The sequence below is a fragment of the Pseudophryne corroboree genome, chromosome 9 (assembly GCF_028390025.1).
Source record: "Pseudophryne corroboree isolate aPseCor3 chromosome 9, aPseCor3.hap2, whole genome shotgun sequence".
NCBI lineage: Eukaryota > Metazoa > Chordata > Amphibia > Anura > Myobatrachidae > Pseudophryne > Pseudophryne corroboree.
This window is the reverse complement of record NC_086452.1, coordinates 10,365,808-10,392,891: the sequence shown is the minus strand read 5'-3', so window position 1 is coordinate 10,392,891 and position 27,084 is coordinate 10,365,808. Positions and strand designations below refer to the sequence as shown.

Here is a 27,084-nt window from a genome sequence, read left to right as displayed (position 1 = left end):
ACATATACTGTCGCTCTACACAACACTCATCAGCTTCCTTGTGTCACATTTACTGTCACTCTACACAACAATCAGCTTCCTTGTGTCACATATACTGTGGCTCTACACAATACTCATCAGCTTCCTTGTGTCACATATATGGTCACTATACACAACACTCATCAGCTTCCTTGTGTCACATATACGGTCACTATACACAACACTCATCAGCTTCCTTGTGTCACATATACGGTCACTATACACAACACTCATCAGCTTCCTTGTGTCACATATACTGTCACTATACACAACACTCATCAGCTTCCTTGTGTAACATATACTGTGGCTCTACACAACACCCATCAGCTTCCTTGTGTCACATATACTGTCGCTCTACACAACACTCATCAGCTTCCTTGTGTCACATATACTGTCACTATACACAACACTCATCAGCTTCCTTGTGTCACATATACTGTCACTATACACAACACTCATCAGCTTCCTTGTGTCACATATACTGTCACTATACACAACACTCATCAGCTTCCTTGTGTCACATATACTGTCGCTCTACACAACACTCATCAGCTTCCTTGTGTCACATATACTGTCACTATACACAACACTCACCAGCTTCCTTGTGTCACATATACTGTCACTATACACAACACTCATCAGCTTCCTTGTGTCACATATACGGTCACTATACACAACACTCATCAGCTTCCTTGTGTCACATATACTGTGGCTCTACACAACACTCATCAGCTTCCTTGTGTCACATATACTGTCACTATACACAACACTCATCAGCTTCCTTGTGTCACATATACTGTGGCTCTACACAACACTCATCAGCTTCCTTGTGTCACATATACTGTCACTATACACAACACTCATCAGCTTCCTTGTGTCACATATACCGTCACTATACACAACACTCATCAGCTTCCTTGTGTCACATATACTGTGGCTCTACACAACACTCATCAGCTTCCTTGTGTCACATATACGGTCACTATACACAACACTCATCAGCTTCCTTGTGTCACATATACGGTCACTATACACAACACTCATCAGCTTCCTTGTGTCACATATACTGTCGCTCTACACAACACTCATCAGCTTCCTTGTGTCACATATACTGTCGCTCTACACAACACTCATCAGCTTCCTTGTGTCACATATACTGTCGCTCTACACAACACTCATCAGCTTCCTTGTGTCACATATACTGTCACTATACACAACACTCATCAGCTTCCTTGTGTCACATATACTGTGGCTCTACACAACACTCATCAGCTTCCTTGTGTCACATATACTGTCACTATACACAACACTCATCAGCTTCCTTGTGTCACATATACTGTGGCTCTACACAACACTCATCAGCTTCCTTGTGTCACATATACGGTCACTATACACAACACTCATCAGCTTCCTTGTGTCACATATACGGTCACTATACACAACACTCATCAGCTTCCTTGTGTCACATACCCGTCACAAGCAGATTGTGATCCTGATATCGTTCGTGGTGGAGTGAATACGCACCGCGCATGCGTCCCAGTCGTGTCCGTACAGAGTTGCAATTCCAGGTGCACGCACGGAGAACTGAGCGCGCCTGGTGACAGGGAGGCGGCTGGGCCTGGTTCAGAGACGCAGCACATGCATTCGCAGCTGGGAATGTGCATGCTGCGGCCATGCAGAAATATGAAAAGGACTTGTATAGAGACGCCCCTAATCTGCGTCGCTGATCCACCACTTGCGATCTTTGGTTGCGCAGCATGGCTGCAGGAAGTACGATGTCTGAGACATTTGTATTGTGTGCAGGATCGAAGTTGCAGGCTGAAACACGGCGCCGAAGCGGTTGCGCCATGTCTGCGCTTGGGGTGGTCTTCAGTATGCCAACTGTCGGGATCCCGGCACACAGTATACCGGCGCCGGAATCCCGACAGCCGGCATACCGACACTTTTTCTCCCTTGTGGGGGTCCACGACCCCCCTGGAGGGAGAATAAAATAGCGTAGCGAGCATAGCAGCATGGCAAGCGCAGCGATCCCACAAGGGGCTCATTTGCGCTCGCGACGCTGTCAGTATGCCTCCCGGCGTTGGTATGCTGGTCGCCGGGAGCCCGGCCGCCGGCATACCATACTACACCCCTGCGCTTGAGTCACCACTTCTCTCTTACTTCCCCCAAGCGACTTGAGAAATGATAGACAGAATCTGATTGGTTGCTATGGGCAACATCACTACTTTTCATTTTTAGAAGCTTTAGTAAATTTACCCCTTAGTGTGCATTGCTGCCATTGAGACCGCATACAACAAGTATGCTTTCCACATGCAGTTTGTATGTTCTCTCCTTTCTGTAGCTGCTTAATTGGCTTGTAACACAATCGGGTGTAGTCTGTGCACATATTTCAGATTACAGCAAGTTGTTACCCATAGCAACCACAATTTACCACAGCAACTGAAACAACTGATTCAAGCCAGGCCCCTTTCATCGTTCTATTTATTTATTCTGTGACTTCAAATTGGGGCGGATAGTTAATGGGGTGTACACCCCCACATGGCACGGGGGAGGGGGGGGTTACCCCTAGTCTGTTACCTCTGTTTATAATGTAACCCGTTATTCCCTTCATTACTGCCTGGCCTCTCAGATTCTCGCAGTCCATATTCCTGGGTTCTAGGTGTATAACTCTTACCTGCATTACACATGGGGCCATTTATCAGGAATTGAGTGCGCTCTGTGTGTGATATTAGTGTCCCGAATCGCATTGTAATATGCAGTTCTTTCAGCGGAATGTATGATGGCGCACCCGCGGGGACGTCCCTGCGATGTACTCGCAGTTCTGCCGGGCTCCTGTGTACGCGGGCTGCCGCCATCTTCAGATGACGTTAGCTGCGGGGACCAATCTCCAGAATGTGAAGTTGGTAAATCTGGCATCATGGAGACCTATAGGGGCTGCGGCTCCCGGCGGGGGTGGAGGAAACACTGCAGATATTGGAGATACTCGCTGTGGTCCCTCTGTCATACATTTGGGAGAAACTAAATATTTGCGGATAAGATCAGACAAGACGCATATATACAAGCTTGTTACTGACTATTCACCTACACCGCTGTCTGCCCTCCTACGCTATCGCCCTCTCAGGATGGTGACGGCAGAAGCGGCAACTAACGATAAATTCTTTATTAGTCAAATAAAGCTGCGTTACTTTTTTGCTATTATTTCTTTATCAACTTTTCATTATTGAATTTGCACCTAGAGCTCTAGACAGGGCCACACACGTGCAGAAGGGCGCTCTAGACAGGGCCACACACGTGCAGAAGGGCGCTCTAGACAGGGCCACACACGTGCAGAAGGGCGCTCTAGACAGGGCAACACACGTGCAGAAAGGCGCTCTAGGCAGGGCAACACACGTGCAGAAGGGCGCTCTAGGCAGGGCCACACACGTGCAGAAGGGCGCTCTAGGCAGGGCCACACACGTGCAGAAGGGCGCTCTAGACAGGGCAAGACACGTGCAGAAGGGCGCTCTAGACAGGGCAAGACACGTGCAGAAGGGCGCTCTAGACAGGGCCACACACGTGCAGAAGGGCGCTCTAGACAGGGCAAGACACGTGCAGAAGGGCGCTCTAGACAGGGCCACACACGTGCAGAAGGGCGCTCTGGACAGGGCCACACACGTGCAGAAGGGCGCTCTGGACAGGGCCACACACGTGCAGAAGGGCGCTCTAGACAGGGCCACACACGTGCAGAAGGGCGCTCTAGACAGGGCCACACACGTGCAGAAGGGCGCTCTAGATAAGGGCCACACACGTGCAGAAGGGCGCTCTAGACAGGGCAACACACGTGCAGAAGGGCGCTCTAGTCAGGGCCACACACGTGCAGAAGGGCGCTCTAGGCAGGGCCACACACGTGCAGAAGGGCGCTCTAGACAGGGCCACACACGTGCAGAAGGGCGCTCTAGACAGGGCCACACACGTGCAGAAGGGCGCTCTAGACAGGGCCACACACGTGCAGAAGGGCGCTCTAGACAGGGCCGCACACGTGCAGAAGGGCGCTCTAGACAAGGCCGCACACGTGCAGAAGGGCGCTCTAGACAGGGCCACACACGTGCAGAAGGGCGCTCTAGACAGGACCACACACGTGCAGAAGGGCGCTCTAGACAGGGCCACACACGTGCAGAGGGGAGCTCTAGACAGGGCCACACACGTGCAGAGGGGAGCTCTAGACAGGGCCACACACGTGCAGAAGGGCGCTCTAGACAGGGCAACACACGTGCAGAAGGGCGCTCTAGACAGGGCAACACACGTGCAGAAGGGCGCTCTAGACAGGGCCACACACGTGCAGAAGGGCGCTCTGGACAGGGCAACACACGTGCAGAAGGGCGCTCTAGACAGGGCCACACACGTGCAGAAGGGCGCTCTAGACAGGGCCACACACGTGCAGAAGGGCGCTCTAGGCAGGGCCACACACGTGCAGAAGGGCGCTCTAGACAGGGCAACACACGTGCAGAAGGGCGCTCTAGACAGGGCCACACACGTGCAGAAGGGCGCTCTAGGCAGGGCCACACACGTGCAGAAGGGCGCTCTAGGCAGGGCCACACACGTGCAGAAGGGCGCTCTAGACAGGGCCACACACGTGCAGAAGGGCGCTCTAGACAGGGCCACACACGTGCAGAAGGGCGCTCTAGACAGGGCCACACACGTGCAGAAGGGAGCTCTAGACACAGACAGGGCCACACACGTGCAGAAGGGCGCTCTAGACAGGGCCACACTCGTGCAGAAGGGCGCTCTAGACAGGGCCACACACGTGCAGAAGGGCGCTCTAGACAGGGCCACACACGTGCAGAAGGGCGCTCTAGACAGGGCCACACACGTGCAGAAGAGCGCTCTAGACAAGGGCCACACACGTGCAGAAGGGCGCTCTAGACAAGGGCCACACACGTGCAGAAGGGCGCTCTAGACAGGGCCACACACGTGCAGAAGGGCGCTCTAGACAGGGCCACACACGTGCAGAAGGGCGCTCTAGACAAGGGCCACACACGTGCAGAAGGGCGCTCTAGACAAGGGCCACACACGTGCAGAAGGGCGCTCTAGACAGGGCCACACACGTGCAGAAGGGCGCTCTAGACAGGGCCACACACGTGCAGAAGGGCGCTCTAGACAGGGCCACACACGTGCAGAAGGGCGCTCTAGACAGGGCCACACACGTGCAGAAGGGCGCTCTAGACAGGGCCACACACGTGCAGAAGGGCGCTCTAGACAAGGGCCACACACGTGCAGAAGGGCGCTCTAGACAGGGCCACACACGTGCAGAAGGGCGCTCTAGACAGGTCCACACACGTGCAGAAGGGCGCTCTAGACAAGGGCCACACACGTGCAGAAGGGCGCTCTAGATAAGGGCCACACACGTGCAGAAGGGCGCTCTAGACAGGGCAAGACACGTGCAGAAGGGCGCTCTAGACAAGGGCCACACACGTGCAGAAGGGCGCTCTAGACAGGGCAAGACACGTGCAGAAGGGCGCTCTAGACAGGGCCACACACGTGCAGAAGGGCGCTCTAGACAGGGCCACACACGTGCAGAAGGGCGCTCTAGACAGGGCCACACACGTGCAGAAGGGCGCTCTAGACAGGGCCACACACGTGCAGAAGGGCGCTCTAGACAGGGCAACACACGTGCAGAAGGGCGCTCTAGACAGGGCCACACACGTGCAGAAGGGCGCTCTAGACAGGGCCACACACGTGCAGAAGGGCGCTCTAGACAGGGCCACACACGTGCAGAAGGGCGCTCTAGACAGGGCCACACACGTGCAGAAGGGCGCTCTAGACAGGGCCACACACGTGCAGAAGGGCGCTCTAGACAGGGCCACACACGTGCAGAAGGGCGCTCTAGACAGGGCCACACACGTGCAGAAGGGCGCTCTAGACAGGGCCACACACGTGCAGAAGGGCGCTCTAGACAGGGCCACACACGTGCAGAAGGGCGCTCTAGACAGGGCCACACACGTGCAGAAGGGCGCTCTAGACAGGGCCACACACGTGCAGAAGGGCGCTCCACGTGCAGAGGGGCGCTCTAGACAGGGCCACACGTGCAGAGGGGAGCTCTAGACAGGGCCACACACGTGCAGAAGGGCGCTCTAGACAGGGCCACACACGTGCAGAAGGGCGCTCTAGACAGGGCCACACACGTGCAGAAGGGATCCCGACCTGTCAGTAATGTGCCACGTGGGCCGGGTACCTTACCTGTACTGAAGCTATTCAGGTAAAGCTGCCCCCTATTTAGTGTTGTGCACAGGCGGGTGCTACATTGTGAATACATACTGTAGTATAGACAAGTGCTCTATAGAGAGTGTACATAGAAAACACGGGCAGATAGAAGTGATATGATTATGACACAGAGACCCCTATGTACTAAGCTTTGGAGAGAGATAAAGTGGGCGGTGATAAAGTAGCAGCCAATCAGCTCCTAACTGCCATGTTACAGGCTGTGCTTGAAAAATGATAGTTAGGAGCTGGTTGGCTGGTACTTTATCTCCAGCGACTTTATCTCTCTCCAAAGCTTAGTACATAGATCCCCAGACTATTGAGGCTCATTCCTCGCTGTTGTTGAAAAACAGCGCCAACTAAACACATGATCAGAAACCTATTTGGTCATTGTTTTATAAAGCTGTAGTATATGGTTCATCATACGTTATACAGCCCCCCCCCTGCAGTGTACAGAACTCCATTGTGTATTGCTCAGAACACTGCAGGCGTTGTCATAATGGGCTGAAAGCGAATGTTTTCCGGATAGCGTGCGTGGCGCTCAGGCCTCAGAGGTCCCCGTGCTGGAGATGGCCCCAGAAGTCTCCCTGACGGTCGTGGTATAGATTGTCCCTGTAATCCAGGGTCTGTGCAGCGTCCGCACTGTAGAGAGAGGATGTCGCAGTTTATATTCTCTCACATAATTGAAGTCTGTAAAACGCGTTTCCTCAAAAAACTGTTTTCAGATTTAGGTCATTCTGACAAGTCTATAATTTCTGTCCTGTGTGGGATTCTATAAACAGCCGGGAGAGTTTACATCTGTCGTATGCTTATTTCTGGCTGGAGCTTGGCCCCAGTAACTAGCGCAACGGCAGTTGTAGCCTATAGGCCACACATCGCAACATTACCGGACGTGGGATCCGCCGACTTTTCCTGCACACCGGCCTCTGCGACACCGTTCTTTCCTGGATTAACTCATACCTATCCGATTACTCCTTCAGTGTCTGGCACATCCTGACCTTTTCGCCAGCCGTCTGATGTATGGTCTGGGGCTGTCCTCTCTGCTTCTCCCTAACATGACCAATTGTTTCTCTGCTGTCCTTGCATAGATGTCCCAACGGAACATGGGGGGTCATTCCGAGTTGTTCGCTCGTTGCAGATTTTCGCAATGGAGCGATTAAGGCAAAAATGCGCATGCGTTAAGTATTTTTTACTTAGTAGATTTACTTACGTTCGAACAAAGAATTTTCATCGTTGAAGTGATCGGAGTGTGATTGACAGGAAGTGGGTGTTTCTGGGCGGAAGCTGACCGTTTTCTGGGAGTGTGCGTAAAAACGCAGGTGTGTCAGAATAAAACGCGGGAGTGTCTGGAGAAACGGGGGAGTGGCTGGCCGAACGCAGGGCGTGTTTGTGATGTCAAACCAGGAACGAAACGGGCTGAGCTGATCGCAGTGTAGGAGTAGGTCTGGAGCTACTCAGAAACTGCTAAGAAATTTCTATTTGCAATTCTGCTAATCTTTCGTTCGCAATTCTGCTAAGCGGAGATACACTCCCAGAGGGCGGCGGCCTAGCGTGTGCAATGCTGCTAAAATCTGCTAGCGAGCGAACAACTCGGAATGAGGGCCAAGGTCATATTAGAGCATCCACTGTGCATACATGCTGGGCACTAGGACCCAGGAAAGTCTGGCCTTCAATCTGATGTACTGCTGCACCATGTGACTGCAGCCATCTTGTAGATCTTTCCTTAGTACAGTGAGACTGTGTGAGAAGTGACATGATGGAGACACAAGTCAGCCACTTAGCTCAATAGAGACCGGCAATATAACCACTGGTATCCGGACTCCAGGTCGACAGCACAAAGGTCGACACACCTTAGGTCGATGCCAATTGGTCGACACGCCTTAGGTCGACGTGGACAAAAGGTCGACATGGACAAAAGGTCGACGGGAACAAGGTCGACATGGAAAAAGGTCGACATGAGTTTATCACGATTATTTTCTTTTTTTGAACCTTTTCATACTTAACGATCCACGTGGACTACGATTGGAACGGTAAAGTGTGCCGAGCGAAGCGAAGGCACCATGCCCGAAGCATGGCGAGCGAAGCGAGCCATGCGAGGGGACGCGGTGCACTAATTGGGGTTCCCGGTCACTCTACGAAGAAAACGACACCAAAAAAACATAAAAAACTCATGTCGACCTTTTTCCATGTCGACCTTGTTCCTGTCGACCTTTTGTCCATGTCGACCTAAGGTGTGTCGACCAATTGGCGTCGACCTAAGGTGTGTCGACCTTTGTGCTGTCGACCCTCAGTCCCAGACCCATAACCCCTACCTGCAAGCAGCATACACTCACGGGCTGGTGAGGTGTACAGGACCCCACTATGCTGAAACTTCCATCCATAATAACCAGCGTGTATACAACAGTGAGTACGCCTGTACCTGTTAGTAACTGGACTGTTCATAAGGGGTAATTCAGACCTGATCACTAGCCTGCGATCAGGTCTAAACTGCGCATGCACTGCAATGCATAGGCGCATCAAATGGGTACAAAGCAGATCACCGCTCAGCAATGGGTTTGTGCAAAGAATCCATTCACACAGGCGAACGCAAGGAGATTGAAAGGAAGAAAGCGTTTGTGGGTGGCAACTGACCGTTTTCAGGGAGTGTTTGGAAAAACGCAGGCGTGTCCAAGCGTTTGCAGGGCGGGTGTCTGATGTAAATTCCGGTCCCGGACAGGCTGAAGTGACCGCAGCGGCTGAGTAAGTCCTGGGCTGCGCAGAGACTGCACAAGATCTGTTTGTACCGCTCTGCACACATGCGATCGCACACTTGCACAGCGAAAATACACTCACCTGTGGGCGGTGACTATCTGATCGCAGGACTGCAAAAATCACTTGCTAGCGATCAGGTCTGAATTAGGCCATAGTGTGAGCCATCTGCTGCTGTGTACCTACCTAACTCCGTAATACCAGCACCTACACACACATTCCCAACACCATCACATCTCCCTCACCATCACCGCAATTTCCTCAGCATCCTAAGGGGCATATTTATTAACATGTTTTACAGGAAATCCCTTCAAAATGTAAGTATCCTCTGGCGGTATTACAGGGGTTCCCTATCTCTGCTGCAGCTCCTCTGTTCCCAGTGCCCACGCCGGGTTCCGTAGGGGCTGCTAAATTGTGGAGAACTATGACAGGGAGGAGGAGGAGCAGCAGAGGAGCTGGCGGGCTGTGGCTGGCTGTATACACCCCTGGCAATGAGCATTACCCCTGGCAATGAGCATTACACACTCCTACCAACTAGCATTACACACCCCTGGCAAAGAGCATTACCCCTGGCAACGAACATTACACACCCCTACTGTGATGTTAGTGTATTAGAATGCTTAATATTTGTAGACACTCCCTTACTAATCTGTGTAAGCCTGAATCCTCAGTGATGGTCCCTGGGACCAGGGGGATGCTGGGAAGTGGGTGGTCCAGTGTGCAGTGTGCCTGGAGTTGGTGATGGAATAAAACAGCACAGCAGTGAACTCACATGTCTCTGTGTCCTTATGACTGGATTTACAAACGTATGAACAACAAAACATGGTGTCAGAAGAAGTTTAACTTGGACTGCTAGTGCTCTCAGAGTGTGAAAGAATCCTGCAGAAGTCTGTAAGGCTGTGATACTCAGTGTCTGCAAAGCCTGCCGTGTGCTCCTCTCTTCAAACAGTGAGTAACCATGGATAAACTAGCTCCTCCAACCGGCATGCTGATGTCTGGTAACTTGTCTGAAAACTGGAAAAGATTTAAGCAAAGGTTTAATATATATCTTGCTGCATGTAGAGCTGATTCAGAGGCTTAAAAAACGAAGGCATCCATTTTCCTCCATGTGATAGGAGAGGATGTGCTGGACATTTATAATAGTTTTCAGTTTGCTGAGGGACAGAATATGGTGCTATCTTCTATAATGCAAAAGTTTGAAGATTACTTTGTGCCAAGGAAAAATGTGACATATGAAAGATATAAGTTTTTCACATGTGATCAGAAGTCTGTAGATGGATTTGATCAGTATGTTACAGAGCTGCAATCACTCAGTAAAACCTGTGAGTTTGGTGATTTAAAAGATTCACTGATTAGAGATCGTATTGTCTGTGGAATACCTGATAATGGACTCAAAGAGAGATTGCTGAGAGAGCAAGACCTAACACTAGAAAAGGCAGTGACTATGTCTAGATCTGCAGAAATAACTAGATTTCAAGCCAAAACGTTACACAAGGTAGCTGATGCTGCTGTATATGTAGTGCAGAAAACAGAGCAAAGCAAACCTCCATTCTCAAGAATGAAGCAGTCTAATAAGGAAATGTGTAGTCGATGTGGAAATGCTCACAATCCTAAAATGTGCCCTGCTTATGGTAAAACCTGCATGACATGTGGTAGACTTAATCACTTTGCCAAATGCTGTAAAATTAAAAGTAAAACAACCAAAGTGCATGCTGATAAACAAACAGAGGAATTCTTTGTGGATTGCATTGAACTTTGCAGTGTAGATAAGAAAGAATGGATTGTCCCTTTAACTGTGAACGAGATTGTCATTCCCTTTAAGCTTTATACTGGAGCGCAGGTGAATTTAATATCGTTTCAAGACTATAAGACTTTTAGAGTAAAACCTAAAATTCATCCAGCCAAAGTGAAAGTTACAGGGTACACTGGGGAGGAAATTCCTGTGAAAGGTACATGCTTAGTGACACTGAAATATAAGGGACAACAGTTTAAAACATCTCTACTGATTGTGGATAGAAATGTGCAACCGATTCTAGGATTAAGTTCCTGTGAGAAACTAAGCTTGCTAAAGAAAGTTTTTATGGTGACATCACAAGTAGAAGATGACTGCAAATCGATGTTTACAGAATACAGAGACTTGTTTGAAGGTCTAGGTTGTTTGCCTGGAGAGCATGAAATAAATATAGACACGCAAGTTTCTTCAGTGATGCACCCCTGTAGAAAAGTGCCGTTTGCGCTGAGAGAAAAACTGAAACAAGAGGTAAAATCGCATGGAAGTCTTGGGTGTGATACAGAAAGTTGATGAGCCTACTGAATGGGTAAACTCCTTAGTAATTGATGAAAAGAAAAATGGACAACTCAGAATATGTCTAGACCACAGAGATTTAAACAAAGCTATTAAACGAGAACATTTCAAACTACCAACCAGAGATGACATCATGTCGCAATTTGCGGGAGCAAAATGGTTCAGTAAATTGGACGCATCTTCAGGATTCTGGCAAATTAAGCTAGTTGAGGCCAGCTCAAAGCTTTGTACATTTAATACACCAGAAGGTCGATACAGATTTCTTAGACTACCATATGGAATTTTGTCTGCTCCAGAAGTATATCACAAAAAGATACACATGATTTTTGAACAGATTCCAGGTGTTGAAACAATGATGGATGACATTATTGTCTGGGGATCTACAAAGGAAGAACATGATTCTAGATTGAGACAAGTAATGGAACTTGTCAAGAAAGTGAATCTAAAGCTAAACAAGGACAAATGTGAATTTGGCGTGAATACACTTACCTTAATGGGCGACGTGGTCTCGGATCAAGGTGTAAAACCAGACCCAAGGAAAATATCAGCCATAGTGAACATGGAACGTCCTAACAACAAAGATGACGTCAGAAGATTCCTAGGAATGATTACTTACTTAGGAAAGTTTATTTCTCAACTCTCTGAACGAACAGCCTCTCTTAGATAATTGTTGGACAAAGATAACGAGTGGATGTGGTCACATGAACAAGAAGAAAGTTCGCAAAACTTGAAACAGATCATTACAGAGCAACCAGTGCTAAAATTCTTTGATCCTGCGAAAAGAATAAGAATTTCAGCAGATGCTTCGCAATTTTGCCTAGGCTCAGTGCTGTTACAAGTACATGAGGATACATGGCAACCAGTAATCTATGCATCAAGAGCACTGACAAGTGCTGAAACAAGGTATGCTCAGATAGAAAAAATAAGAATTTACTCACCGGTAATTATATTTCTCGTAGTCCGTAGTAGATGCTGGGACTCCGTAAGGACCATGGGGAATAGCGGCTCCGCAGGAGACTGGGCACAACTAAAAGAAAGCTTTAGACTACTGGTGTGCACTGGCTCCTCCCACTATGACCCTCCTCCAGACTTCAGTTAGGATACTGTGCCCGGAAGAGCTGACACAATAAGGAAGGATTTTGAATCCCGGGTAAGACTCATACCAGCCACACCAATCACACCGTATAACTCGTGATACAATACCCAGTTAACAGTATGATAACAACTGAGCCTCTCAACAGATGGCTCAACAATAACCCTTTAGTTAACAATAACTATATACAAGTATTGCAGACAATCCGCACTTGGGATGGGCGCCCAGCATCCACTACGGACTACGAGAAATAGAATTACCGGTGAGTAAATTCTTATTTTCTCCGACGTCCTAAGTGGATGCTGGGACTCCGTAAGGACCATGGGGATTATACCAAAGCTCCCAAACGGGCGGGAGAGTGCGGATGACTCTGCAGCACCGAATGGGCAAACTCTAGGTCCTCCTCAGCCAGGGTGTCAAACTTGTAGAATTTAGCAAATGTGTTTGACCCCGACCAAGTAGCTGCTCGGCAAAGTTGTAGAGCCGAGACCCCTCGGGCAGCCGCCCAAGAAGAGCCCACCTTCCTCGTGGAATGGGCTTTCACTGATTTAGGATGCGGCAGTCCAGCCGCAGAATGTGCAAGCTGAATCGTACTACAGATCCAGCGAGCAATAGTCTGCTTTGAAGCAGGTGCACCCAACTTGTTGGGCGCATACAGGATAAATAGCGAGTCAGTCTTTCTGACTCCAGCTGTCCTGGAAACATAAATTTTCAGGGCCCTGACTACGTCCAACAACTTGGAAGCCTCCAAGTCTTTAGTAGCCGCAGGCACCACGATAGGTTGGTTCAGATGAAAGGCTGATACCACCTTAGGGAGAAATTGGGGACGAGTCCTCAATTCTGCCCTATCCATATGGAAAATCAGATAAGGGCTTTTACATGACAAAGCCGCCAATTCTGATACACGCCTGGCCGAAGGCAAGGCCAACAACATGACCACTTTCCACGTGAGATACTTCAATTCCACGGTTTTAAGTGGCTCAAACCAATGTGACTTTAGGAAATCCAACACCACGTTGAGATCCCAAGGTGCCACTGGAGGCACAAAAGGGGGCTGAATATGCAGCAGTCCCTTAACAAAAGTTTGAACTTCAGGTAGTGAAGCCAGTTCTCTCTGGAAGAAAATCGATAGAGCCGAAATCTTGACCTTAATGGAACCCAATTTTAGGCCCATAGTCACCCCTGACTGTAGGAAGTGCAGGAAACGGCCCAGCTGAAATTCTTCTGTTGGGGCCTTCCTGGCCTCACACCACGCAACATATTTTCGCCATATGCGGTGATAATGGTTTGCGGTTACTTCTTTCCTAGCTTTAATCAGCGTAGGAATGACTTCCTCCGGAATGCCCTTTTCCTTCAGGATCCGGTGTTCAACCGACATGCCGTCAAACGCAGCCGCGGTAAGTCTTGGAACAGACAGGGCCCCTGCTGCAGCAGGTCCTGTCTGAGCGGCAGAGGCCATGGGTCCTCTGAGATCATTTCTTGAAGTTCCGGGTACCAAGCTCTTCTTGGCCAATCCGGAACAATGAGTATAGTTCTTACTCCTCTTCTCCTTATTATCCTCAGTACCTTTGGTATGAGAGGAAGACGAGGGAACACATAAACCGACCGGTACACCCACGGTGTCACTAGAGCGTCCACAGCTATCGCCTGCGGGTCCCTTGACCTGGCGCAATATTTTTCTAGCTTTTTGTTTAGGTGGGACGCCATCATGTCCACCTGTGGCCTTTCCCAACGGTTTACAATCAGTTGGAAGACTTCTGGATGAAGTCCCCACTCTCCCGGGTGGAGGTCGTGCCTGCTGAGGAAGTCTGCTTCCCAGTTGTCCACTCCCGAAATGAAAACTGCTGACAGTGCTAACACGTGATTTTCCGCCCATCGGAGAATCCTTGTGGCTTCTGCCATCGCCGTCCTGCTTCTCGTGCCGCCCTGTCGGTTTACATGGGCGACCGCCGTGATGTTTTCTGACTGGATCAGTACCGGCTGGTTTTGAAGAAGGGGTTTTGCCTGACTTAGGGCATTGTAAATGGCCCTCAGTTCCAGAATATTTATGTGTAGGGAAGTCTCCTGACTTGACCATAGTCCTTGGAAGTTTCTTCCCTGTGTGACTGCCCCCCAGCCTCGAAGGCTGGCATCCGTGGTCACCAGGATCCAGTCCTGTATGCCGAATCTGCGGCCCTCTTGAAGATGAGCACTCTGCAGCCACCACAGCAGAGACACCCTGGTCCTTGGAGACAGGGTTATCAGTTGATGCATCTGAAGATGCGATCTGGACCACTTGTCCAACAGGTCCCACTGAAAGGTTCTTGCATGAAACCTGCCGAATGGAATTGCTTCGTAGGAAGCTACCATCTTTCCCAGGATCCGCGTGCAGTGATGCACCGACACCTGTTTTGGTTTTAGGAGGCCTCTGACTAGAGATGACAGCTCCTTGGCCTTCTCCTCCGGGAGAAACACTTTTTTCTGTTCTGTGTCCAGAACCATCCCCAGGAACAGTAGACGTGTCGTAGGGACCAGCTGTGACTTTGGAATATTTAGAATCCAGCCGTGCTGTTGTAGCACCTCCCGAGATAGTGCTACCCCGACCAACAACTGCTCCCTGGACCTTGCCTTTATCAGGAGATCGTCCAAGTACGGGATAATTAAAACTCCCTTCTTCCGAAGGAGTATCATCATTTCGGCCATTACCTTGGTAAAGACCCTCGGAGCCGTGGATAGACCGAACGGCAACGTCTGGAATTGGTAATGACAATCCTGTACCACAAATCTGAGGTACTCCTGGTGAGGATGGTAAATGGGGACATGCAGGTAAGCATCCTTGATGTCCAGTGATACCATGTAATCCCCCTCATCCAGGCTTGCAATAACCGCCCTGAGCGATTCCATCTTGAACTTGAATTTTTTTATATATGTGTTCAAGGATTTCAAATTTAAAATGGGTATCACCGAACCGTCCGGTTTCGGTACCACAAACATTGTGGAATAGTAACCCCGTCCTTGTTGAAGTAGGGGTACCTTTACTATCACCTGCTGGGAATACAGCTTGTGAATTGCCTCTACCACTGCCTCCCTGCCTGAGGGAGTTGTTGGCAAGGCAGATTTGAGGAAACGGCGGGGGGGGGGGGGGGGGGGGGAAGACGTCCCGAATTCCAGCTTGTACCCCTGAGATACTACTTGCAAGATCCAGGCATCCACCCGTGAGCGAGCCCACTGATCGCTGAAATTATTGAGACGGGCCCCCACCGTACCTGGCTCCGCCTGTGGAGCCCCAGCGTCATGCGGCGGACTTAGAGGAAGCGGGGGAGGACTTTTGCTCCTGGGAACTGGCTGTATGCTGCAGCTTTTTCCCTCTACCTCTGCCTCTGGGCAGAAAGGACGCGCCTTTAACCCGCTTGCCCTTATGGGGCCGAAAGGACTGTACCTGATAATACGGTTTCTTTGGCTGTGAGGGAACATGGGGTAAAAATGCAGATTTCCCAGCAGTTGCTGTGGAAACTAGGTCCGAGAGACCATCCCCGAACAACTCCTCACCTTTATAAGGCAAAACTTCCATGTGCCTTTTTGAGTCTGCATCTCCTGTCCACTGCCGAGTCCATAACCCTCTCCTGGCAGAAATGGACATTGCACTTATTTTAGATGCCAGCCAGCAAAAATCCCTCTGTGCATCTCTCATGTATAAGACTGCATCTTTAATATGCTCTACGGTTAGCAATATAGTGTCCCTGTCTAGGGTATCAATATTTTCCGACAGGGAATCTGACCACGCAGCTGCAGCACTGCACATCCATGCTGAAGCAATAGCTGGTCTCAGTATAATACCTGTGTGTGTATATACAGACTTCAGGATAGCCTCCTGCTTTCTATCAGCAGGTTCCTTTAAGGCGGCCGTATCCGGAGACGGTAGTGCCGCCACCTTTGACAAGCGTGTGAGCGCTTTATCCACCCTAGGGGATGTTTCCCAACGTGACCTATCCTCTGGCGGGAAAGGGTACGCCATTAGTAACCTTTTAGAAATTATTAGTTTCTTATCGGGGGAAGCCCACGCTTCTTCACACACTTCATTTAATTCCTCAGATGGAGGAAAAACTACTGGTAGTTTTTTCTCTCCAAACATAATACCCTTTTTTGTGGTACCGGGGGTAACATCAGAAATGTGCAACACATTTTTCATTGCCTCAATCATGTAACGTGTGGCCCTATTGGAAGTTACATTAGTCTCATCGTCGTCGACACTGGAGTCGGTATCCGTGTCGACATCTGTGTCTGCCATCTGAGGTAGCGGGCGTTTTAGAGCCCCTGATGGCTTTTGAGACGCCTGGGCAGGCACAGGCTGAGAAGCCGGCTGTCCCATATTTGGTATGTCGTCAAACCTTTTATGTAAGGAGTCGACACTGTCACGTAGTTCCTTCCACATAACCATCCACTCAGGTGTCGGCCCCGCAGGGGGTGACATCACATTTATAGGCATCTGCTCCGCCTCCACATAAGCCTCCTCATCAAACATGTCGACACAGCCGTACCGACACACCGCATACACACAGGGAATGCTCTGACAGAGGACAGGACCCCACAAAGCCCTTTGGGGAGACAGAGAGAGAGTATGCCAGCACACACCAGAGCGCTATATAACACAGGGATCCCACTATAAATGAGTGTTTTTTCCCTTATAGCTGCTTATATTATATATACTGCGCCTAAATTTAGTGCCCCCCCTCTCTTTTTTACCCTTATGTAGCTTGACACTGCAGGGGAGAGCCAGGGAGCGTCCTTCCAGCGGAGCTGTGAGGGAAAAATGGCGCCAGTGTGCTGAGGGAGATAGCCCCGCCCCTTTTCCGGCGGACTTCTCCCGCTTTTTCTGGAATTCTGGCAGGGGTATTTTTACACCTATATAGCCTTCCTGACTATATATGGTGTAGATTTGCCAGCCAAGGTGTATTATATTGCCCTCAGGGCGCCCCCCCCCCCAGCGCCCTGCACCCATCAGTGACCGGAGTGTGAGGTGTGCATGAGGAGCAATGGCGCACAGCTGCAGTGCTGTGCGCTACCTTGTTGAAGACAGAAGTCTTCTGCCGCCGATTTTCCGGAACACTTCTTGCTTCTGGCTCTGTAAGGGGGCCGGCGGCGCGGCTCCTGGACCGAACGATCGAGGTCGGGTCCTGTGTTCGATCCCTCTGGAGCTAATGGTGTCCAGTAGCCTAAGAAGCCCAAGCTACCTCCAGTCAGCTAGGTTCGCTTCTTCTCCCCTTAGTCCCTCGCTGCAGTGAGTCTGTTGCCAGCAGATCTCACTGTAAAATAAAAAACCTAAATATACTTTCTTTCTAGGTGCTCAGGAGAGCCCCTAGTGTGCATCCAGCTCAGCCGGGCACAAGATTCTAACTGAAGTCTGGAGGAGGGTCATAGTGGGAGGAGCCAGTGCACACCAGTAGTCTAAAGCTTTCTTTTAGTTGTGCCCAGTCTCCTGCGGAGCCACTATTCCCCATGGTCCTTACGGAGTCCCAGCATCCACTTAGGATGTCAGAGAAAGAACTTCTAGCGATCACATATGCATGTGAGCGATTTCATCAGTTTGTGTATGGTCAAATATTTACAGTGGAAACTGACCACAAGCCATTGGTAGCTATCATGACTAAATCATTACATGACTGTCCCATGAGAATTCAACGAATGCTTATCAGACTACAGAAATATGATGTACACTTGCTGTACTGTCCTGGCAAATACATGTACATTGCTGATACACTTTCTCGTGCTGTGGACAAAAGTGAAGGTTCCAAAAGTCTGATGGATGAAGAGATAGAAGCCTATGTTAATTTGATCGTAGCTTCTCTACCAGTGTCTCTTGCAAGACAAGAACAGATTAGGAAAGAAACTGAGACAGATGACACAATGAAAGTGTTGAAAGATATCATTCTGAAAGGTTGGCCAGCAGAAAAACATGCGTGCCCGCTGTCTATCCATGATTATTGGATGTACCGCATTGACCTTACAGTTGTCGATGGTATTATTTACAAAGGCAATAGGTTTGTCATACCTGCACGACTAAATAAAAACTACACTGTGCAAGATACACGAAGGCCACTTAGGAGAAAAAAAATGTAAGCGGAGAGCGCGTGAAGTTAAGTATTGGCCACGAATGAACCAAGACATAGCACAGACTACAGCTACATGTGAATTATGTCTTACGTATAGACCGAAACAATTCGAGCCACTGAGTCCTCACGCAGTGCCAGAGAGACCGTACCAGAAAGTTGGCGCAGATTTGTTTGATTGTAATGGGAAAACGTACATTGTCGTGACTGATTATTACCCTAACTACCCTGAGGTGAAGACACTACATACAACTACTAGTAAAGCCGTAATCAATTGCATGAAGTCAATCTTTGCAAGACATGGTGTTCCTATGGAAGTGTTCACTGACAATGGTCCTCAGTTTTCCAGTGCTGAATTTAGACAATTTGCTGATGAGTGGGAATTTGTCCATACTACGTCAAGTCCCCACTATCCACGCTCAAATGGGTTGGTGGAAAGTTCAGTAAAAACTGTAAAGAGTCTCATGAAAAAAGCTCAAGAAGGTTTCTACAAAAAAGTCTTTTAATCTACCGCAGTACACCTTTACAGAATGGACTTTCTCCTGCACAAATGCTGATGGGAAGGAGGATTAGAGCAAATCTCCAGATACATGATGAACTGCTTAATACACATAACTCAGCGTTGGTCAGACTGAGTAAGGAACGTCAACAGGCGAAACAGAAACTGTTCCATGACAGGCGAGCAAAAGGCTTATCTGATCTAAAATCGGGTGACCAAGTCCGTCTCAGAGATCATGAGAAAGGTATTTGGGTGCAGAAAGGTATTGTGCAAACACAAGTAGCACCAAGATCTTATACTATACGTACAGAGCGTGGAACGGAAGTAAGAAGAAATCGGGTGGATTTAAGATCTCAACCTTAGCATAATGAAGACAACATGACTGAAGGATACCCTTCATCTGACATGTATGATGATCCTGATAATGGTGAACAAACCACGATTCTAGAAAGGTCCAACATGGTCGATGAAACACAGACTGTGTATGAAAGACCCAAAAGGGAAATACGCAGACCTGAGAGACTCATTGAAACGTGTTAGATGATGTTCTTAATATGACGTTGTTATTTGTTGCATTGAAGCGTACAGGGCTTATCTTTAAAGAAAATAGGATGTGATGTTAGTGTATTAGAGCTGTGGCTGGCTGTATACACCCCTGGCAATGAGCATTACCCCTGGCAATGAGCATTACACACTCCTACCAACTAGCATTACACACCCCTGGCAAAGAGCATTACCCCTGGCAACGAACATTACACACCCCTACTGTGATGTTAGTGTATTAGAATGCTTAATATTTGTAGACACTCCCTTACTAATCTGTGTAAGCCTGAATCTTCATTGATGATCCCTGGGACCAGGGGGATGCTGGGAAGTGGGTGGTCCAGTGTGCAGTGTGCCTGGAGTTGGTGATGGAATAAACAGCACAGCACTGAACTCACATGTCTCTGTATCCTTATGACTGGATTTACAAACGTATGAACAAAACACCTACCAACTAGCATTACACACCACTGGCAACTAGCATTACACACCACTGGCAACGAGCATTACACACCCCTACCAACTAGCATTACACACCCCTGGCAACGAGCATTACCCCTGGCAACGAGCATTACACACTAGAGATGAGCGGGTTCGGTTTCTCCGAATCCGAACCCGCCCGAACTTCATGGTTTTTTTCACGGGTCCGAGCAGACTCGGATCCTCCCGCCTTGCTCGGTTAACCCGAGCGCGCCCGAACGTCATCATGACGCTGTCGGATTCTCGCGAGACTCGGATTCTATATAAGGAGCCGCGCGTCGCCGCCATTTTCACACGTGCATTGAGATTGATAGTGAGAGGACTTGGCTGGCGTCCTCTCCATTTAGATTATAAGAGAGAGAGATTTACTGGAGCTTAGGACTAGGAGGAGTACTGTAGAAGTGTAGAGAGTGCAGAGAGTTTACTAGTGAGTGACCACCAGACAGTGCAGTTTATTTAATATATCCGTTCTCTGCCTGAAAAAAGCGATACACACAGTGACTCAGTCAGTCACATACCATATCTGTGTGCACTGCTCAGGCTCAGCCCAGTGTGCTGCATCATCTATATATATTATATATCTGTCTGACTGCTCAGCTCACACAGCTTATAATTGTGGGGGAGACTGGGGAGCACTGCAGTGCCAGTTATAGGTTATAGCAGGAGCCAGGAGTACATAATATTATATAGTGAGTGACCACCAGACAGTGCAGTTTATTTAATATATCCGTTCTCTGCCTGAAAAAAGCGATACACACAGTGACTCAGTCACATACCATATCTGTGTGCACTGCTCAGGCTCAGCCCAGTGTGCTGCATCATCTATATATATTATATATCTGTCTGACTGCTCAGCTCACACAGCTTATAATTGTGGGGGAGACTGGGGAGCACTGCAGTGCCAGTTATAGGTTATAGCAGGAGCCAGGAGTACATAATATTATATTAAAATTAAACAGTGCACACTTTTGCTGCAGGAGTGCCACTGCCAGTGTGACTGACCAGTGACCTGACCACACTGACCACCAGTATAGTTAGTAGTATACTTATATTGTGATTGCCTGAAAAAGTTAAACACTCGTCGTGTGACTTCACTTGTGTGTTGTTGTTTTTTTTATTCTATAAAAATAAAACTCATTCTGCTGACAGACAGTGTCCAGCAGGTCCGTCATTATATAATATATAATATATACCTGTCCGGCTGCAGTAGTGATATATATATATTTTTTATATCATTTATCATCCAGTCGCAGCAGACACAGTACGGTAGTTCACGGCTGTGGCTACCTCTGTGTCTGCACTCGGCAGGCAGTCCGTCCATAATTGTATACCACCTAACCGTGGTTTTTTTTTCTTTCTTCTTTATACATACATAGTTACATAGACATCTATTTATCAACCAGTCTATATTAGCAGCAGACACAGTACAGTACGGTAGTTCACGGCTGTGGCTACCTCTGTGTCTGCACTCGGCAGGCAGTCCGTCCATAATTGTATACCACCTAACCGTGGTTTTTTTTTCCTTTCTTCTTTATACATACATACTACTACGACATCTCTTTATCAACCAGTCTATATTATTAGCAGCAGACACAGTACAGTACGGTAGTTCACGGCTGTGGCTACCTCTGTGTCTGCACTCGGCAGGCAGTCCATAATTGTATACTAGTATCCATCTCCATTGTTTACCTGAGGTGCCTTTTAGTTGTGCCTATTAAAATATGGAGAACAAAAATGTTGAGGTTCCAAAATTAGGGAAAGATCAAGATCCACTTCCACCTCGTGCTGAAGCTGCTGCCACTAGTCATGGCCGAGACGATGAAATGCCAGCAACGTCGTCTGCCAAGGCCGATGCCCAATGTCATAGTACAGAGCATGTCAAATCCAAAACACCAAATATCAGAAAAAAAAGGACTCCAAAACCTAAAATAAAATTGTCGGAGGAGAAGCGTAAACTTGCCAATATGCCATTTACGACACGGAGTGGCAAGGAACGGCTGAGGCCCTGGCCTATGTTCATGGCTAGTGGTTCAGCTTCACATGAGGATGGAAGCACTCAGCCTCTCGCTAGAAAAATGAAAAGACTCAAGCTGGCAAAAGCAGCACAGCAAAGAACTGTGCATTCTTCGAAATCCCAAATCCACAAGGAGAGTCCAATTGTGTCGGTTGCGATGCCTGACCTTCCCAACACTGGACGTGAAGAGCATGCGCCTTCCACCATTTGCACGCCCCCTGCAAGTGCTGGAAGGAGCACCCGCAGTCCAGTTCCTGATAGTCAGATTGAAGATGTCAGTGTTGAAGTACACCAGGATGAGGAGGATATGGGTGTTGCTGGCGCTGGGGAGGAAATTGACCAGGAGGATTCTGATGGTGAGGTGGTTTGTTTAAGTCAGGCACCCGGGGAGACACCTGTTGTCCGTGGGAGGAATATGGCCGTTGACATGCCAGGTGAAAATACCAAAAAAATCAGCTCTTCGGTGTGGAGGTATTTCACCAGAAATGCGGACAACAGGTGTCAAGCCGTGTGTTCCCTTTGTCAAGCTGTAATAAGTAGGGGTAAGGACGTTAACCACCTCGGAACATCCTCCCTTATACGTCACCTGCAGCGCATTCATAATAAGTCAGTGACAAGTTCAAAAACTTTGGGTGACAGCGGAAGCAGTCCACTGACCAGTAAATCCCTTCCTCTTGTAACCAAGCTCACGCAAACCACCCCACCAACTCCCTCAGTGTCAATTTCCTCCTTCCCCAGGAATGACAATAGTCCTGCAGGCCATGTCACTGGCAATTCTGACGATTCCTCTCCTGCCTGGGATTCCTCCGATGCATCCTTGCGTGTAACGCCTACTGCTGCTGGCGCTGCTGTTGTTGCTGCTGGGAGTCGATGGTCATCCCAGAGGGGAAGTCGTAAGACCACTTTTACTACTTCCACCAAGCAATTGACTGTCCAACAGTCCTTTGCGAGGAAGATGAAATATCACAGCAGTCATCCTACTGCAAAGCGGATAACTGAGGCCTTGGCATCCTGGGTGGGGAGAAACGTGGTTCCGGTATCCATCATTACTGCAGAGCCAACTAGAGACTTGTTGGAGGTACTGTGTCCCCGGTACCAAATACCATCTAGGTTCCATTTCTCTAGGCAGGCGATACCGAAAATGTACACAGACCTCAGAAAAAGAGTCACCAGTGTCCTAAAAAATGCAGCTGTACCCAATGTCCACTTAACCACGGACATGTGGACAAGTGGAGCAGGGCAGGGTCAGGACTATATGACTGTGACAGCCCACTGGGTAGATGTATGGACTCCCGCCGCAAGAACAGCAGCGGCGGCACCAGTAGCAGCATCTCGCAAACGCCAACTCTTTCCTAGGCAGGCTACGCTTTGTATCACCGCTTTCCAGAATACGCACACAGCTGAAAACCTCTTACGGCAACTGAGGAAGATCATCGCGGAATGGCTTACCCCAATTGGACTCTCCTGTGGATTTGTGGCATCGGACAACGCCAGCAATATTGTGTGTGCATTAAATATGGGCAAATTCCAGCACGTCCCATGTTTTGCACATACCTTGAATTTGGTGGTGCAGAATTTTTTAAAAAACGACAGGGGCGTGCAAGAGATGCTGTCGGTGGCCAGAAGAATTGCGGGACACTTTCGGCGTACAGGCACCACGTACAGAAGACTGGAGCACCACCAAAAACTACTGAACCTGCCCTGCCATCATCTGAAGCAAGAAGTGGTAACGAGGTGGAATTCAACCCTCTATATGCTTCAGAGGTTGGAGGAGCAGCAAAAGGCCATTCAAGCCTATACAATTGAGCACGATATAGTAGGTGGAATGCACCTGTCTCAAGCGCAGTGGAGAATGATTTCAACGTTGTGCAAGGTTCTGATGCCCTTTGAACTTGCCACACGTGAAGTCAGTTCAGACACTGCCAGCCTGAGTCAGGTCATTCCCCTCATCAGGCTTTTGCAGAAGAAGCTGGAGACATTGAAGGAGGAGCTAACACGGAGCGATTCCGCTAGGCATGTGGGACTTGTGGATGGAGCCCTTAATTCGCTTAACAAGGATTCACGGGTGGTCAATCTGTTGAAATCAGAGCACTACATTTTGGCCACCGTGCTCGATCCTAGATTTAAAGCCTACCTTGGATCTCTCTTTCCGGCAGACACAAGTCTGCTGGGGTTGAAAGACCTGCTGGTGACAAAATTGTCAAGTCAAGCGGAACGCGACCTGTCAACATCTCCTCCTTCACATTCTCCCGCAACTGGGGGTGCGAGGAAAAGGCTCAGAATTCCGAGCCCACCCGCTGGCGGTGATGCAGGGCAGTCTGGAGCGACTGCTGATGCTGACATCTGGTCCGGACTGAAGGACCTGACAACGATTACGGACATGTCGTCTACTGTCACTGCATATGATTCTCTCAACATTGATAGAATGGTGGAGGATTATATGAGTGACCGCATCCAAGTAGGCACGTCACACAGTCCGTACTTATACTGGCAGGAAAAAGAGGCAATTTGGAGGCCCTTGCACAAACTGGCTTTATTCTACCTAAGTTGCCCTCCCACAAGTGTGTACTCCGAAAGAGTGTTTAGTGCCGCCGCTCACCTTGTCAGCAATCGGCGTACGAGGTTACATCCAGAAAATGTGGAGAAGATGATGTTCATTAAAATGAATTATAATCAATTCCTCCGCGGAGACATTGACCAGCAGCAATTGCCTCCACAAAGTACACAGGGAGCTGAGATGGTGGATTCCAGTGGGGACGAATTGATAATCTGTGAGGAGGGGGATGTACACGGTGATATATCGGAGGGTGATGATGAGGTGGACATCTTGCCTCTGTAGAGCCAGTTTGTGCAAGGAGAGATTAATTGCTTCTTTTTTGGGGGGGTTCCAAACCAACCCGTCATATCAGTCACAGTCGTGTGGCAGACCCTGTCACTGAAATGATGGGTTGGTTAAAGTGTGCATGTCCTGTTTTGTTTATACAACATAAGGGTGGGTGGGAGGGCCCAAGGACAATTCCATCTTGCACCTCTTTTTTCTTTTTCTTTGCGTCATGTGCTGATTGGGGAGGGTTTTTTGGAAGGGACATCCTGCGTGACACTGCAGTGCCACTCCTAAATGGGCCCGGTGTTTGTGTCGGCCACTAGGGTCGCTAATCTTACTCACACAGTCAGCTACCTCATTGCGCCTCTTTTTTTCTTTGCGTCATGTGCTGTTTGGGGAGGGTTTTTTGGAAGGGACATCCTGCGTGACACTGCAGTGCCACTCCTAGATGGGCCCGGTGTTTGTGTCGGCCACTAGGGTCGCTAATCTTACTCACACAGCTACCTCATTGCGCCTCTTTTTTTCTTTGCGTCATGTGCTGTTTGGGGAGGGTTTTTTGGAAGGGCCATCCTGCGTGACACTGCAGTGCCACTCCTAGATGGGCCAGGTGTTTGTGTCGGCCACTAGGGTCGCTAATCTTACTCACACAGCTACCTCATTGCGCCTCTTTTTTTCTTTGCGTCATGTGCTGTTTGGGGAGGGTTTTTTGGAAGGGCCATCCTGCGTGACACTGCAGTGCCACTCCTAGATGGGCCCGGTGTTTGTGTCGGCCACTAGGGTCGCTAATCTTACTCACACAGCTACCTCATTGCGCCTCTTTTTTTCTTTGCGTCATGTGCTGTTTGGGGAGGGTTTTTTGGAAGGGCCATCCTGCGTGACACTGCAGTGCCACTCCTAGATGGGCCCGGTGTTTGTGTCGGCCACTAGGGTCGCTTATCTTACTCACACAGCGACCTCGGTGCAAATTTTAGGACTAAAAATAATATTGTGAGGTGTGAGGTATTCAGAATAGACTGAAAATGAGTGGAAATTATGGTTTTTGAGGTTAATAATACTTTGGGATCAAAATGACCCCCAAATTCTATGATTTAAGCTGTTTTTTAGTGTTTTTTGAAAAAAACACCCGAATCCAAAACACACCCGAATCCGACAAAAAAAATTCGGTGAGGTTTTGCCAAAACGCGTTCGAACCCAAAACACGGCCGCGGAACCGAACCCAAAACCAAAACACAAAACCCGAAAAATTTCAGGCGCTCATCTCTATTACACACCCCTACCAACTAGCATTACACACCACTGGCAACTAGAATTACCCCTGGTCATGAGCATTACACACCTGTGGCAACGAGCATTACACCTGTCCCAAAGTATGAAACCCCTGGCAACGAGCAAAACACCCAGCCCATGAAAGCCCTGGCAACGAGCATGACACCCAGCGCATGAAACCCCTGGCCACGAACATGACACCCAGAGCATGAAACCCCTGGCCACGAGCATGACACCCAGCGCATGAAACCCCTGGCAACGAGCATGACACCCGCGCATGAAACCCTGGCAACGAGCATAACACCCAGCGCATGAAACCCCTGGCAACGAGCATGACACCCAGAGCATGAAACTCCTGGCAACGAGCATGACACCCAGCGCATGAAACCCCTGGCAACAAGCATGATACCCAGAGCATGAAACCCCTGGCAACGAGCATGGCACCCAGCGCATGAAACCCCTGGCAGCAAGCATGACACCCAGAGCATGAAACCCCTGGCAACAAGCATGACACCCAGAGCATGAAACCCCTGGCAACGAGCAAGACACCCAGAGAATGAAACCCCTGGCAACAAGCATGACACCCAGAGCGTGAAACTCCTGGCAACGATTATGACACCCAGAGCATGAAACCCCTGGAAACGAGCATGACACCCAGAGCATGAAACCCCTGGCAACGAGCATGACACCCAGCGCATGAAACCCCTGGAAACGAGCATGACACCCAGGGCATGAAACCCCTGGCAACGAGCGTGACACCCAGCGCATGAAACCCCTGGAAACGAACGTGACACCCAGCGCATGAAACCCCTGGCAACGAGCATGACACCCAGAGCATAAAACCCCTGGCCACGAGTGTGACACCCAGCGCATGAAACCCCTGGTAACGAGCATGACACCCAGAGCATGAAACCCCTGGCAACGAGCATGGAACCCAGAGCATGAAACCCCTGGCAACGAGCATGACACCC

The 27,084-nt window shown here is 49.2% G+C and overlaps 1 protein-coding gene across 2 annotated transcripts in view; it reads right to left on the bottom strand.

Moving 5' to 3' along the window:
- Positions 1 to 27,084, bottom strand: part of LPAR3 (lysophosphatidic acid receptor 3) — an 83,531-nt gene that overhangs the window by 44,680 nt on the left and 11,767 nt on the right. Inside the window, exon 1 of one of the 2 annotated variants that reach the window (XM_063938955.1) lies at positions 1,489 to 1,557. The exons of the other annotated variant lie outside the window; for it this stretch is intronic. The gene's annotated coding sequence lies outside the window, so the exon portion shown is untranslated. Of the gene's footprint in view, positions 1 to 1,488; positions 1,558 to 27,084 lie in introns of those variants that run through there. 2 annotated transcript variants of the gene reach the window in all.